Raw genomic sequence first — 14,579 nt, forward strand, 5'->3', positions numbered from 1 at the left:
AGAATTAGCCGGTCTCTTCCGACGGATCCTACTCGGTTTCATACCGATGGTAGTATGCCTTTTATATTGTCATTTAATCGTATGATTTATGTAAACGTGTTTTAATAAGAAGGAAATGGAGGACACAACATAAAGAAATAAAAATATATCAACATAAAATATAGTTTACGGAAATATTTATGCATAGAAAACTATTTTGTCTCGGAACTTTAAGTAATGGTTAACTGTAATGTGTATTTGTATGTGTGTTCATTTACACTGTAGTTGACCCCGAGGAGATCTGAGTGAAATTAGTATTAATACCCGAGTCTCGATTATTAGCTCTAGAGTTGCCAGATAAGATTCGGCAAGGAAATCCCTGACCACCTTCGAGTACTAGCGGGTCTCGCTCACTGGGCGTCCAACTAATACCGCAGCCATCACTATTATTCCATTGAGAATAGCGCCTCCGTTGACTAGCAACGCGAACACCCCCATCTATCAGTCGATTTCTCCACCTGGGCTTTCCGGCTGGCAACAAACAGTAATTTTTATCCGGCATTTCCAAAAGTCGTTGATTTTTTAAAGGGTTAGATACAGCTTACAGCAGTAATTTTTTTTGGAAATATTCAACATTTTTTTCCTCCATTACTGTATGTTGTACAATAATGAAAATTGGTATGTGTAAAACACTGTCCTTCTGCTATATGAAACAAATATTTTTACGATTTAAAAAATTATTTACACACACACACACACACACACACACACACACACACACACACACACACACACACACACACACATATATATATATATATATTTTTTTTTTTTTTTCAAAATTCATAATGGTGGTAGTTCACTGTGCAGTGAAGAAGAGTTTCCCTCATAACTAATAAACTTGTTAACTTTTTCATATTCTCTCTCTTTCGTTTTATTGCTGAAACTCATGTTTACAATATCATGCTCTTTCAACTATATTCCTTAACAAATAAGTCTTTTTTATTTTGTGTTATAAGAAAATACTGATATTTAACCATTTTTTAAAGGAATTTATTTTTTATCAGACAATCTATGAGAGGTAGGAAAGTGTACATCATATTGTAGATATGACATATACAGTATAAATACACACACAAAATTTCATCACAGAATGTTGTATAGTTTTTTAGTTATGTGGGAAACGCTTCATCACTGCATAGTGAACTGAATTTAAAAAAAAAAAGTAAATATTTTTTTTAATCGTAAAAATATTTTTTTCATATAGCAGAAGATTTTACATATACTAATTGTTATTATTGTACAAGATACAGTAATGGAGGAAAAAATGTTTAATATTTCCAAACTTTTACTGCTGTAAGCTGTACACCTAACCCCTTAAATTATTTTCGAAATGTTATGTAATGATTAGAGACCGTATTTTGTCCCAGGAGGCTACAAGGTTAAATATTACTGGAATTTTTATTGTAGCGGATGAAGTTGCGTGCATGTATAGCAAGCGTACTGCTTGTGTCTGCTCAGCGACTCCTGTGTGGTCAAGTAGGGCAGAAGAAAACATGGACTACTTTAACAATTACACTCATATTTACGATTTATATTATTTAAACTATGCACACTAGAATACGCTATTTTAACTATTTACACTAAAATAAATAATGTAGGCCTACAGTATTATGTACAGTGTTGTGTATTGTAATGCAAGGTATTTTATTTCATAATACTCCGATTATCAAATAGACTGCTTTTCATCTGTAGAATATCATCTTTCTTCAGAAATAACGTTTGTGGAATATGACTTTTATTTTTAATATGTAAATTGTCTTATTGAACACTAAATTGTAATTGTTTAACTCTTGCAATTACATGTAACTAAACACATCTATATTTTGCTGTTACGATTATTATTATTATTATTATTATTATTATTATTATTATTATTATTATTATTACATTGTTTTCTGTGTTGCTGCTATTTATATTTCCTATACATTTTTATACCAGTTGAGTGGAAGAGAAGGCCCTGTGGTCTTAACTCTGCACAGTGAAAATAAATTTAATTAATTAAATAAATGAAACAATAATTTAAATTGTAGGAAATATCATCGTAGTATCAGTCTTTGTAAATAATTATACTGCATTGTAAACAGTCTATGAGGTCTTGTTTTGAATCATAAATAGAAAGTCAACTTCAGCACAAACAAGATGTTGTGACTTCACGTCAATATAGTCTATAGCTGCGGTCATTAAAACACTCCACGCTCGTGCTAGCGTCTTTTACCCGCGGACAAGACACAGCCCTAGCGTGCAATCGTCGCTGCTGGCGGGTATGCTCTCTCTCTCTCTATTCCTTGTGCACGACGGAGCGGGCAGGGCATAGTTGCGCCACACGGTGAGATAAAATACAGCATATAAAAAAGGGTCCCTGTTTTGTGAGCATAGTTGCGCCCCGTTCCCATCAGGTAGACAAAAAGCATGGCATAGTTGCGCCCCGTTCCCTTCAGGTAGAGAAAAGGTTATGACATAGTTGCGCCCCGATGAAATAGGTAGAGAAATAGACACTACGGAAACTCGAACCTCGTAATCAATCAATCTTATTGATTTCTTATGCGATTTATATTCATTATCGATACCGTTAAAATGAACACCATGAAGTCAGTATTTTATTAACTGTTTTTCTACTGTTTATGCAGTGATTATCGATAGCCTACCGTTAAAATGAACACCATGAAGTTGGCAGTACTTTATTAACTGACATATTCAAATGAGTGAGCCGTTGGAATATGGGGCCTTAGCAGTCTTGACATTTTATTAGTGATTTTCACACCGTCTCACAGTGTGTAATTTAGCGAGTCTAGCCGGCCAAAAATCATTTCTCGAAAATTAATCGCTCAATTTTCATAAAATTTGGTATGTACCTTCAATTATTGAAGTGGATTGGTTTTTAATACTGAAAATGAAAATAGCAACTATTTTTACTGAAAATAAAATTAATAATATTGTAAAAAGAATTTCAATTTGAGTGAAAAAATAAATTAATGTTCATAATGTGGAATGCGCTTAAAATTGAAAGTGTAAGACGAAGGAATATTGCTACATATCTCACTCATTCAGACGTCAGATGCATCCGTATCAGAATCTGTACCCTCGCTGCTAGTCTCTCCTTCGGCAGCACCGAGTAATGGAGGCTCGCAGAGCACTGCAACACTACTATCGAAATCGACCGCGATTTTCTCTCCTTAATTTCTTTAAGCTGGTGATGTAAGGATTCAAAGAAATAAGTAGCCTGAGTAAAAGATCGGTATTTGTGTCTTTCTTGATGTTTTTCTTGCGAAGACTTCTCTGAATAGTCTAATATACTCGTAGTATTTGTTCCTTGTCTCCTAGGCTTCCTCAGATTGTTTACCAATAGGTATAATAGTGTTCTGTGACCTTCTGTCCATGAGCCAAGAGTTTGTGAAGGGTTGAAGGCATATAATACTATTTTTGCAAGCATAAACGTAATTCCCTTGTCTCTCTTGCATATATGTCAAATGCCCGTTTATCAGCATTGTAAAACCGCAAGAAAAGATTTCTAATATTATGTGTGTAGACGACTTATTAGATTCCATCTATTCCCGTAATATATGCGAAAGCGGAAACTTCTCTGAAAAATCTTCTTGTGGTATTTGCATCGTTTTTATTGCTCAGCTTTGTTTTATCATGTCTGAACGTATCCTATTTTCAATGTTTCGTAGCCTAATAAATAAAACGGTGGATCTAAATTAACTGTTACAAGATTTTGCATTTCCTTTAATTCTTTATATTGATTAGAGGTCAACTGTAAATTAGTAATCAAAGCAAGATCCTTATTAGGTGACAATTGTTGGTCGTTCCTGCAAAATCAATTTTCACGTTTTTTTCTCCATTTTGTCGCACGTTGAAGTGATGCTAGTGCAATTTCTCCAACAATATTGACAGCAGCTCTTTTCCTAGAAGTTCTGAAACTCATATGAGCAGCAGAAAGTTTTTCTTCTGGCGATTTTTCTTTAAAGAGTGGACTAATTTATTTCCGTTTTGATTTTTCGTTTACGTGGACGTCCTCGAATGCTTGTACTGACAGACTCAAATTGGAATTGTTTTGTAGTAGATAGCAAAGTATTATATATTTTATTCTCAGACTTTGAATCTTGGTTCAAACATAGCGCATTATATTTTAAGAAATTTTTCTCATTTATGCTGTATTTTTTTCCATTGTAATCGAATTTTCGAGCATAGAAATTTAATTTATTTCTTTATTGACTATAAAATGTCTTCAGAATAATCTTTGAGACCAAATGTTCAATTATATATTTGAGAATTTCACTTTTCCCTCGCTCTTGTTCCACACCTGGAAAATAGCTCTCCTAGTTACGGAGCGCATCGTGTCTGAAAATAATTAATAGTTTTTCTGTCTGCATCTGTTTGCAGAAAAAAATCACGACGTCTTGCTCAGAAAAGCATAATGAATATCTCCACAAAATTTTAGCGAGGTGATAGAGGGCTACACCTTTTAAAATTCAACTCAAAATAATGTAATAAGATAGAACTTCGATTTTCTGCACATGTTTATTCAGACACTTATTCTAGACAATAAGATAATACTTTTGTGCGAGATCGTGCGTATTTGCTTGTTTTCCGCACAAAACCAATACGCGGTAAGTGTGAAATACCACATTCAGTATTCCCAATGTAACACAAATAACAATTTCCCTCTTCTTACCGCTTAAGAAACATATTCATTTTACTGCTTTAGGCTGTTAACATATTATTTTTAGAGACGTTTAACATAGTAATAATTATAAATTGGAAACTTACCACTGCAATTTCACCTAAATTGCACTGTTAATTATTGTTTTCAAATATTTGCAAAAATTAAGTAAACTCTACTACTCCACTAAAGTTATTGCATTCGTGATGCAAGTAACATTAAGGAAGCCGTGAAAAAATCAACAAGATTCCAGATGCCGATGTTATTACTGCAATATATTATATAAATAATATTGTTAAAATATTAAAATGAAAAATAAATCATTACATAACCTTACCGTTTGTTTTAAGTTCGCATTTATAGACTGGGGGAAAAAAAGACAGACGTATATCACGGCCTACTGGAGTATAGTAAACACAGAAAACATTTTATAGCAACAATGTTGAAGAGAGATATTTTTGTTTTCCAAAATTGCCGTCATTGAACAGAAACCAAGATGGAGATTTCATTGCAACTAATTAGAAATTCCTCTTTCAGGTATGTAATAAACGATCTTCGCACAAAATAATGTACGATACACGAGCGGTATGTTTGTTTTCATGTTCTCGGAAATTAAAAAAGCTCAACTACGTTTCGCTTTTTCAATCTTTTCCTCGAACATGAAAACATCAACATACCGCTCTTGTAACGCATATTACTATTTAGCAAAAGAATTAGTTTATTTGTAAGTATATACCTTCTTATAATATACTCACACTGTGTATTAAAGAAAAATACTATAGGCCTATTAACTTCCTCACTTTGCATCATTCAAATACAAATTGCGCGCCTGCCTCTGCAGCGTAAATGATCTTATCGGAGAAATGCAACTTTCGCTCTGTTGTGAGGGTCCCCTACTAGATGTAAGCATCTGTCTACACTTGAATATTATACTTTGGAATGTTATAAACACGTCTATGTAAGAATTTAGCATTAAAGTTAGGGTGTGAAAATTAATTTTTGGTCGGCTAGATGCTTGAAATTACACACTGTGCGTCTGTGGCGTATAGTGAGGTTAATTTAAAATGAATGTTAAGTTTAGTGAAAAGGGTGAAGAGTTAATAGGTTAATTGATAATGGTTCTAAGTTTCAATTTTCGAAACCCTGTACCGTAGGGTTAAGATATCGATGTACAAACAAAAAATGCAGTTCATTTATTGTGTGTGATCAATAAAAAAGTGTTATTTTAAATAGCAAAATTGATCATACGCTAGGCCTACCTGATTTCAATGCAACTATCACTGTAATATTTTTAAGTAATTTATTTATTTTATGACAATCACTTTCGTGTGTACTATGCTCATCGGGGTGCAACTATGCCATGTCCATCCTGCTACCTGATTTCTTCGGGGCGCAACTATGCCATGTCCCATCTGCTAGAGCTGGGACGAGATGTTATGGCACCAACATGCGCGAAGTTTTAAATTGCCGGCAAGCAGGGTAGAGGAGTGGGGGTTGTTTGGGTTACGGTTCTCAAGCTCAGAGCGGCAAGCACATCCGTTTCATCTCTTTCCAAAAACATTCGTCTTACCTTACTATCACTACTTTCCTACTCAAGAGTCCAAAGGTACCTAATGGAATTACGCCCGCTATTCCATCTTTATATTCTTATTCTCTGTCCGAATCAGACGACTGATCTGTTCTGGAATCAGATGTCCCTAAGTCTATGGGAATGTTCTCAAAAATACTGTCCATCACGTGCTCAATTTCAATGTAATTATTCTCTACTTTCTTCACATAATCATACACTGATATCCATTTTTTGAAGAAGCGATTGCAGAGTCGACCTCTACTTATGCGTAGCGTAGAAATTATAAATGAGTCTTCTTATGACTTCCTCATTAAAACTGTCTACAGCTGCAACAATCTTCTTCTTCGGCTGTGATTTTTCCGGACTGGAGAAAGAATCTGCTGTTCCTGCCTCAATATTTTCCCCTTCTTTCCTGATTTTTGCCAAGGTTCGCTTTGAAATACCAGTGGCAGCCAGTACTCTTGCACACACGCTTTTCAATGGAATTGGTATTTCATTTACAACCTCTTCTGGCATGAATTTCCATACATTGTATGCTATTTCATGTCCTTGACTATGAACTACTCTATGATTTCACACCTTAGACAATGCCATAATGAGGGCGCTCAGAAGGACAATGTTTTCAGTATTAGCAATAGCGGTAGTAGCAGAACGATCTGAACACTCGGAATACTAGTAACCAATTAACCCAACACCCCTCCAGTTGAGTGTGAGGGGGAGTCCAAGCAAACGAACTAAAATTCGTCCCTCGCGCCGGTGCCATAACTTCTCGTCCGGGCTCTACCTGATTTCTTCGGGGCGCAACTATGCCATGTCCCATCTGCTACCTGATTTCTTCGGGGCGCAATTATGCCATGCCTAGGTCTCCCAATTGACCGCGGGGCGTAACTATGCCATACCGGACGGAGCAGAGTTCCTTACCCTCCATGCACTCTACCCATTTCAGCGAGTGCTGACGACCAGTGGTCTATAGTCTAGCCCTGGGACAAAATATGGTCCCTAGTAATGATCATAAAGATAAAGGTTACCGGTATACTGACAGTGTAGTGGGAATGAAATTTTAATGTTGAGGGAAACGGGAACATCTTCGCCCTTCTATGTTGTCTTTCACAAGTGTTAGGCTAACTCCATTGAACGTCGCTGGAATGTAGGGCCTACTTCAGAATAGTAAAATTTAAAGAATCTATAAGTGATTTATCCACTTAATGTTTTTAACGACAAGATTTCGTACCATTTTATATGGTATAATGTTATAAACTGTTTGAAGAAGAACTCGCAGCAAAATACTTTAAGAATGACTGCAATGAAAATGACTGGAATCCCAGAATGTTTGCAATATTTTACTGCGTTGCGTCATTTGTGCGTTCTCACGTGCGCTATTCAGAGCCGGCTGCAAAAAATATGGCAATAGAGAATTATTACCTTCTAGATGGTCTAGAACTCTGTCTATACAAGATTTTCCACATCTTTGTGAGGTTTCATTTAAGCTCACATTTCGAGCCTTCTTCATCTTAAACTGAACGGATACACAATGGGTCTCCCTTCACAGATATACAACAGTGTCGCATGGTCTAGAAATAATAATCTATTGTAAATGTATTGAAAAGTAACGAGTGAAAGTGTAACTTCTATTAATTCCTCTCTATATAAACAGTATAAGTGTGTATATTCTTTTCGATAGTACTTTCGCTTATGTGACAGAACTATAACTATGTCAAGTACAATATGAGATTCATGATGGGTTTATTATTATTATTATTATTATTATTATTATTATTATTATTATTATTATTATTATTATTATTCTCATCATCATCATCATTATCATCACCATCTATCATCATCATCTTCATAGTCGTCATTATTAATGAAATGAAACTCATGTGTGTCGAACTCTATGAAAAGTGAAGACGAAAGACATGTAAGTTATGCCTTCTTTATAGTTAAGAATTAAGAATTAGCCACGAAATCCCGTGAAGGGCAAGGGCCTCCTGACTGTGCAGGCGGCCCTTTTGTAATGTAATAGTTTGGGATGCTGTCAGGGTTAACATTGAAGGGTCCACTGTTCACTAGGCACTGTTTGGATTGCAAGTCACTTTGTGATTAGTTCCATTGCCGTTGGTCTTTCGCTGTTCTTCACCATAGATGGACGAATCTTGATCTAAGTTCGTCCACCCACCTTGTCTTCTCTCTTCCAGCGTTGCGTTTGCCAATCCTTGGGTCCCATGTCGTAAGGATGTGTGTCCATCGGTTCGCGTTGAGTCGCATCACGTGTCCTGCTCATTTCTTCTTCAGCTTGTGGGCCGTTTCTGCTGCGTCTTTGAGATGTGTTTGTCTCCTTATGTCTTCGTTACGTAGTCTGTGTCTGAGTGTGATGTTCAGCATCTTCCTCTCCATTTTTCAATGTGCTAATAAAGTCCATAGGAAAATGAAGAGAAAGTACACCGAAGCTTATTGAATTTCTTTCAGCCCAAATATTTTTATGGTGTATTCGATTCCTGCATGGACTGATTGCCTGATTAGGTTCTTCCAAAAATTTTCCCAACTGTAGAACGAATATCAGGTAATCCCATGACGATTGCCCGTCCTCATCTCGCTATACCATCTCGATATCACCAATTTCATCGACACTAAATAACTTAGTAGTTGGTACAGCATCGTTAAAATAACCGACTAAACAAATATTATTATGTGTTTCTTAATATTTCATTGTGTTTAAGCCTTTCACGAGAAGTCCTTTGGAGAATTCGCCAGTCTCAATCTAGACTTTTGTTTTCAGAGACATTTGTAGCAAAGCAGGGATTTTTGTGAGGCGAGAAACAGCTAATCGGAATATTTTGCCTGGAGTCCTCTCCAACAGGGTCATAAATCCACGATAAAGCAAGTTTCTTCCAAAGGAAGCCATGTTAAGAATTTTTATCGCTTAAACTGAATTAAAACTACTCGTGCACCATAAAAAATTGTATCTTTATTGCATAATTTTCCTTTCGTCTCATACACTTTATTTTCCTAATCCTTCTTAATTCGTATTTTTATTTATATTCTACATCTTTTTTCCTCTTCTTCTACCATTTATCCTTCTTATTTTTCATGTCATTCATTTATATCTCGTGCCTTCTCATCTATTAAAAGTCTTTCAAATTATTTTCAGTTTAATTCTCTTATCATTGTGAAGATTTTTATTTATTTATTTAATTACTTCTTACTCTTTCTTTCTACTTCCTCTCATTATTTTCGTTGTCTTATTAATCTTATTATCTATCTTCAGTTTCTGTCTCTGTCTTTGTATGTTTCAATGTTTGTATGTTTCTTTTTTTCTCCTTAATGTTGTTAGTGTTATTATTAGACTAAATAAACGAACGTTATTAAAGTAGATATTATTGATATAATCTAGTTATGAATTTTGTAACTACATTTGTATACAGAACTCGCAGATACTTTTAAATCTTTTATTATTATCGTTACAAAACTTCATGGAACTTAGAAAGAAGAATGGAATACTTTATATATGGACCTTAAATTAGGTGTTCTTACATGCCTTATTATATAAGTACTGCTCATTTTAAATAGGGTCGTTTAAGGACATCTCGACATGCTAAGGAAAAAAATCTTAATTTTTGGACCAATTTATGCAATTTTTATTTTCATTTTTTCCCTTTATTATACAGGGATATGTTTTCCGTACATTTCATATATTTGGTACCAATGCGATCATTTTATACAGGATGAGTCAGCAGAAAAGGTAGCCTACAAGGTTTGAGGGGTGATAATATTGGTGATTCTGAACAAAGAAGTTTATATGAATGGGCCTATGTCCCGTTCTTAACGGTTTCGAGGAACAATGAGGAATGTGAAAAGAGCAGATGATAGTAAATTAAAGCATTATTACCTTATGTTTTGTTCAATTGTGTACTTTTCTTTACGGAACATGTTCAAAAAGTGCACCGTCAACTTCAATGCACTTTGCAGTTCTTGTAGACAGCTGCTGTGTTGCTGATCTGAGCTGATTCGGACATTCCTTTATTTGAGCACAAGCATGTAAAATGCGAGCGAGAAGTTCCTCCCTTACTTCCACCTTGCGCTTGTAGTCTTCGCTCTTAAGCCAATCCAACACACAGTAATCCAATGGAGTAAAGTCGGGTAACCTCGGTGGCCAAGAAATGTCTCCACCGCGACCGATCCAACGCCCAGCATACGTTTTACTGATTCTATTACAACCTCGTTTTGATTGTGTCCGTATGTGAGTGCTGATGAAGGATATGAGACTGAAGACCGTGATTTTCAAACAGCTGTGTCAAATACTGTTAAGAACAGGGCATATATTCATATAAACATTTTTGGTCCATAATCACCAATATTATCATCCCTCACACCATGTACCTTTCCTCCTGACTCACCCAGTATATCTGTATTTAAAAAAATACAAATCGATGCCGAAATGCCGACTTCTCCCATAATGGGGAGATTTCGACATAGTATGACAAACATAGGAAACACTTTAGAACCCAATATTTACAATACAAATTTTGCTCCCAAAATAGACCTAAATATTGTATATTACTCTTACTTATGTTGGTCGGTGCCATTTTCCACTCATGCCTCATGAAAACACTTTTGGCATTCTCCAACACAATTTAACCAAAGTTCAGTAGCATTGTCATCATAGTAATACCCACTATACGTGACTTTTTTTTTGAATTGCCCAGATTGTTTGATTAGGCCTAATTAGCTTCCTCCTCATACGCCGAGCATTAAATGGCTTCCATCTGTGAGAAAGCCTAATTTATTTTTGGTCTTTTGGTCTTTCCTACAGTTTTTTGCAGTTGTCTCTCTTTTGCCACCAGATGAAGTGTTAGCAGCGGAACTGGGGACGGTTCCTCAAAAGAAGTATCAGTAGGTGAGGAATTAGGCAAACCTAAATGTCATTGTGCAGTTGGTGTCTGTGGTGTTCTTGGGTTAGTGGTAATGTATACTTCAATGTGAATTTCACATCAATTTTCGGTTAGAACCAGATCGTATTCAAACATGTTATTCTGCAGTACGTCAGGATGTCAATTCTCTTACGTCATTAATTGTTAATTCATACAGCCTTTAGAATCAAGGCGAAGGGTCTTCCGTGTTTGTATCGAGAGTTGTGACTTTCCCTATTTGTCCGATATCAACCAAAATTAAAATATAAAGTTCAATTAAGATTGGTTGAATGGAAGATGAGTAGTTTCATGAATGCAGGCAGACACACAGACAGAAAAAGAGATGGAGGAAAAAGTGGCACTAAAAGCTCTATCAAGGATTGCGAACTTTCCTAAGACAAAAAAAGAACGCAAAAATTTTGATAGAGACAATTCCCAAGGTCATCTAAAAAGGACCACAAGCGAAATCGACACATGTCGAGATCTCCCCAAAACATAGTGTCGAAATTTCCCCGAGTTACACCTTCATTCAAAAAGCGACAGCAAACCCGAAATAAAAAAGATAATTTTTGTAAGATAATCACTTTCGCGCCTTTACTAATCTGTAAAATGTATTACAATATTTTGTGCATCTACTAATATCATGCATGTCTAGTCAAAGTATAATAAACTAAAGATGGTACCTTATATTCCATGACCGAAAAAGAAAAGTGTAACTCACATTTCCTTCTGAAAACGTAAAACAAGTTGGAGCCACGAGATTGACTTACACAGAGATTACAAACGCAGTCAACTCAGATCTCATATAGTTCGAACTGTTTTCACTAGGAACAATGCTCACAATGGCTACTTTTCTTAAAAGTATCGAGATCTCCCAGAATGATTATAATTTAAGTTTCTAATATTATATTTCATTTTATTTCTTGTTTTAATTATTGTTTTTATTTTATTATATATGTTGAATATAAGTTTAGTCAACAGTCTGAACACTTATGGGAATTTCAAAAGTGACACCAATAAGGCATTGCTCATGAAGCAACTAAGCCAGGAGATAATCGGGTAGGCTGGCCTGTTCCTTTTCTCCTCCACTGCATACATCGCTGACTAGTAACATACTTTACTAATAAGATTTTAGATGTATGCAATAGTCATTCTTCCTCTGGCATATAGCTTCAAGTGAGATGTACTGCCTGTCAGCAGAATATATAAATGAAAACTGTTATTTTATTATAATATAATTTTAAATTTATTGACTACAACTGAGAAAACTGATAATAAACTATAAAAAGTGATAATAATATGTATGGAGAGTGACAGTGAGAATTTTGTTTCTGTTAAATGGCGTTCACATTGCTGCTATAGCTTGAAAGTAAGAATATTATTTCTACAAATTTGAATTAAGAATGTTTTTGTAAATTAAAGTTTAAGTTAACGTACAAGATTAATATCAAGAATTTTCAGCAACTTACGTTCTCAGCATAAAAATTCAGTGCGTAGGCCTACTATATAAATAACGCGGAGGAATTCTAAAATCTGTGACTGCTGTTTCAACGTTGACAAGCATAAAAATATGACCAATAGGAGGAATAAAATACACTTAGTTTATAGATCTTTACGTAAGTGCTTCGAATACAATGGTTTTCTGAATGAAAGAACAGAACCCACAAGAATACAAAGACGTAAGAATACATCTTTGAATAACTACTACAGATGCATGCATACAAGTTGAGAACACTCCTCCGCACACGGGAAATTAATTTGTATATATTTACATTGAGCTAAGAATTGTTTGCTGCACGTTAAGAAGTCTTGATGGAAACGGACAATTTCATTTTTGTTGAAAGCTCGTTACATTACACAGTATCATAAAACTTCCATGTAAAGCAAACTTAATCTTTTTATAGGAATATATATTAATTTGAGAAGCACTCAACGAAACATAACCATAAAGACTTTTTCAGGATTTACAATCTTATTATTTTGTAATAGTAGTGGCGCCGAGTATGTCTGCATCTATTTCTCAACGTTTTTCCCGCGTGGCTTTGCTTCATACGCGATAAACTTAGAGTTCAGTTCCCTGGGGCAGTAATCAGACGAGCTAGATCAAAATTAACTCTCGTTTTTCAGTACTCCTCATTAAACTATTTGACCACTATAGTGATCATCACTATGTCTATGTTTTCTTTTTTTCAGTCCTCTTTCTTTTCTTCAATTCAACATCATAATCATCGTTTTTATTACCATTATTTCTTATCGTCTTACATCTCATTTATGTCGCCCTAAGCACCACCACCACCACCACCACCACCACCACCACCACCACCACCACCACCACCACCACCAGCACATGTGAACTCTCCTAAGATCAAAGACAAACATTTTTACAGACACAGCCACCCAGAAGGCCCGCAAGCGAAATCAGGGACGCTTGTCGAGATCTCCCCAAAACACAGTGTCGAAATCTCCCCGAGGTACACCTTCATTCAAAAGATAACAGCACATTCGAAACAAAGATAATTGTTTGAGGGTAATCACTAACCTGTAAAATGTATATACAATAATTTGTGCATCTGATAAATTCACGCATGTCCAGTCAAAATACAATAAACTAAAGGTGGTATCTTATATTTCATGACCGAAAAGAAAAATGTAACTCACATCTATTGTCTTTATTGTCTTCTGTAAACGTAAAACAAGTTGGAGCCACGAGATTCACTTACACAGAAATTACAAACACAGTCAACACAAATCTCATATAGTTCGAACATTTTTCACTAGGAACAGTACTCGCAATGGCTACTTTTCTTAGAATTATCGAGATATTATCCCAAAATGACCCTATATAATAATTATCATAGAGTAACTGCTATGAAACATTGTCGTTGTTATGAAAATAATTATCACTACCTTCACTATTACGTGTCGTTATAACTGTTTCAAGTTACCCCTGAGTTTATGTTTCAGTAAATGTTATCTTATCTTTAAATAAATGTTAAAATGATTTCTTTGGACATGACTTTAAGACTGACATCTCATTATAGACTATTTCACTTGCTCAAAAATGCCGAGTGTCCATAACATTTTTCAGTAGCCTTATTTTACACATAAGTGGAGGATTTCAGTGTTTTAGAAAATGGAAATGTCTTGCACGGCATTCATGTACCCTTTAGAAAATGACAATTACGTACATTTTCTGCATGCAGACATATTTATATTTTTATTTTCCCCGAAAATTAATACCTGAATACCTATCTGTCATATCTAGATTTCAGTAAACCATTATCTAAAAGTATAAGTAATATCTAGCTTCAAATATCATGTTCTTTTTAAAATAACTAAGGAAAATAAAACTTAGAGAAGACATCAGGATCTTGATTAAATAATCATCAGCAAG

The sequence above is a fragment of the Periplaneta americana genome, chromosome 1 (assembly GCF_040183065.1).
Source record: "Periplaneta americana isolate PAMFEO1 chromosome 1, P.americana_PAMFEO1_priV1, whole genome shotgun sequence".
Classification (NCBI taxonomy): Eukaryota; Metazoa; Arthropoda; class Insecta; order Blattodea; family Blattidae; genus Periplaneta; species Periplaneta americana.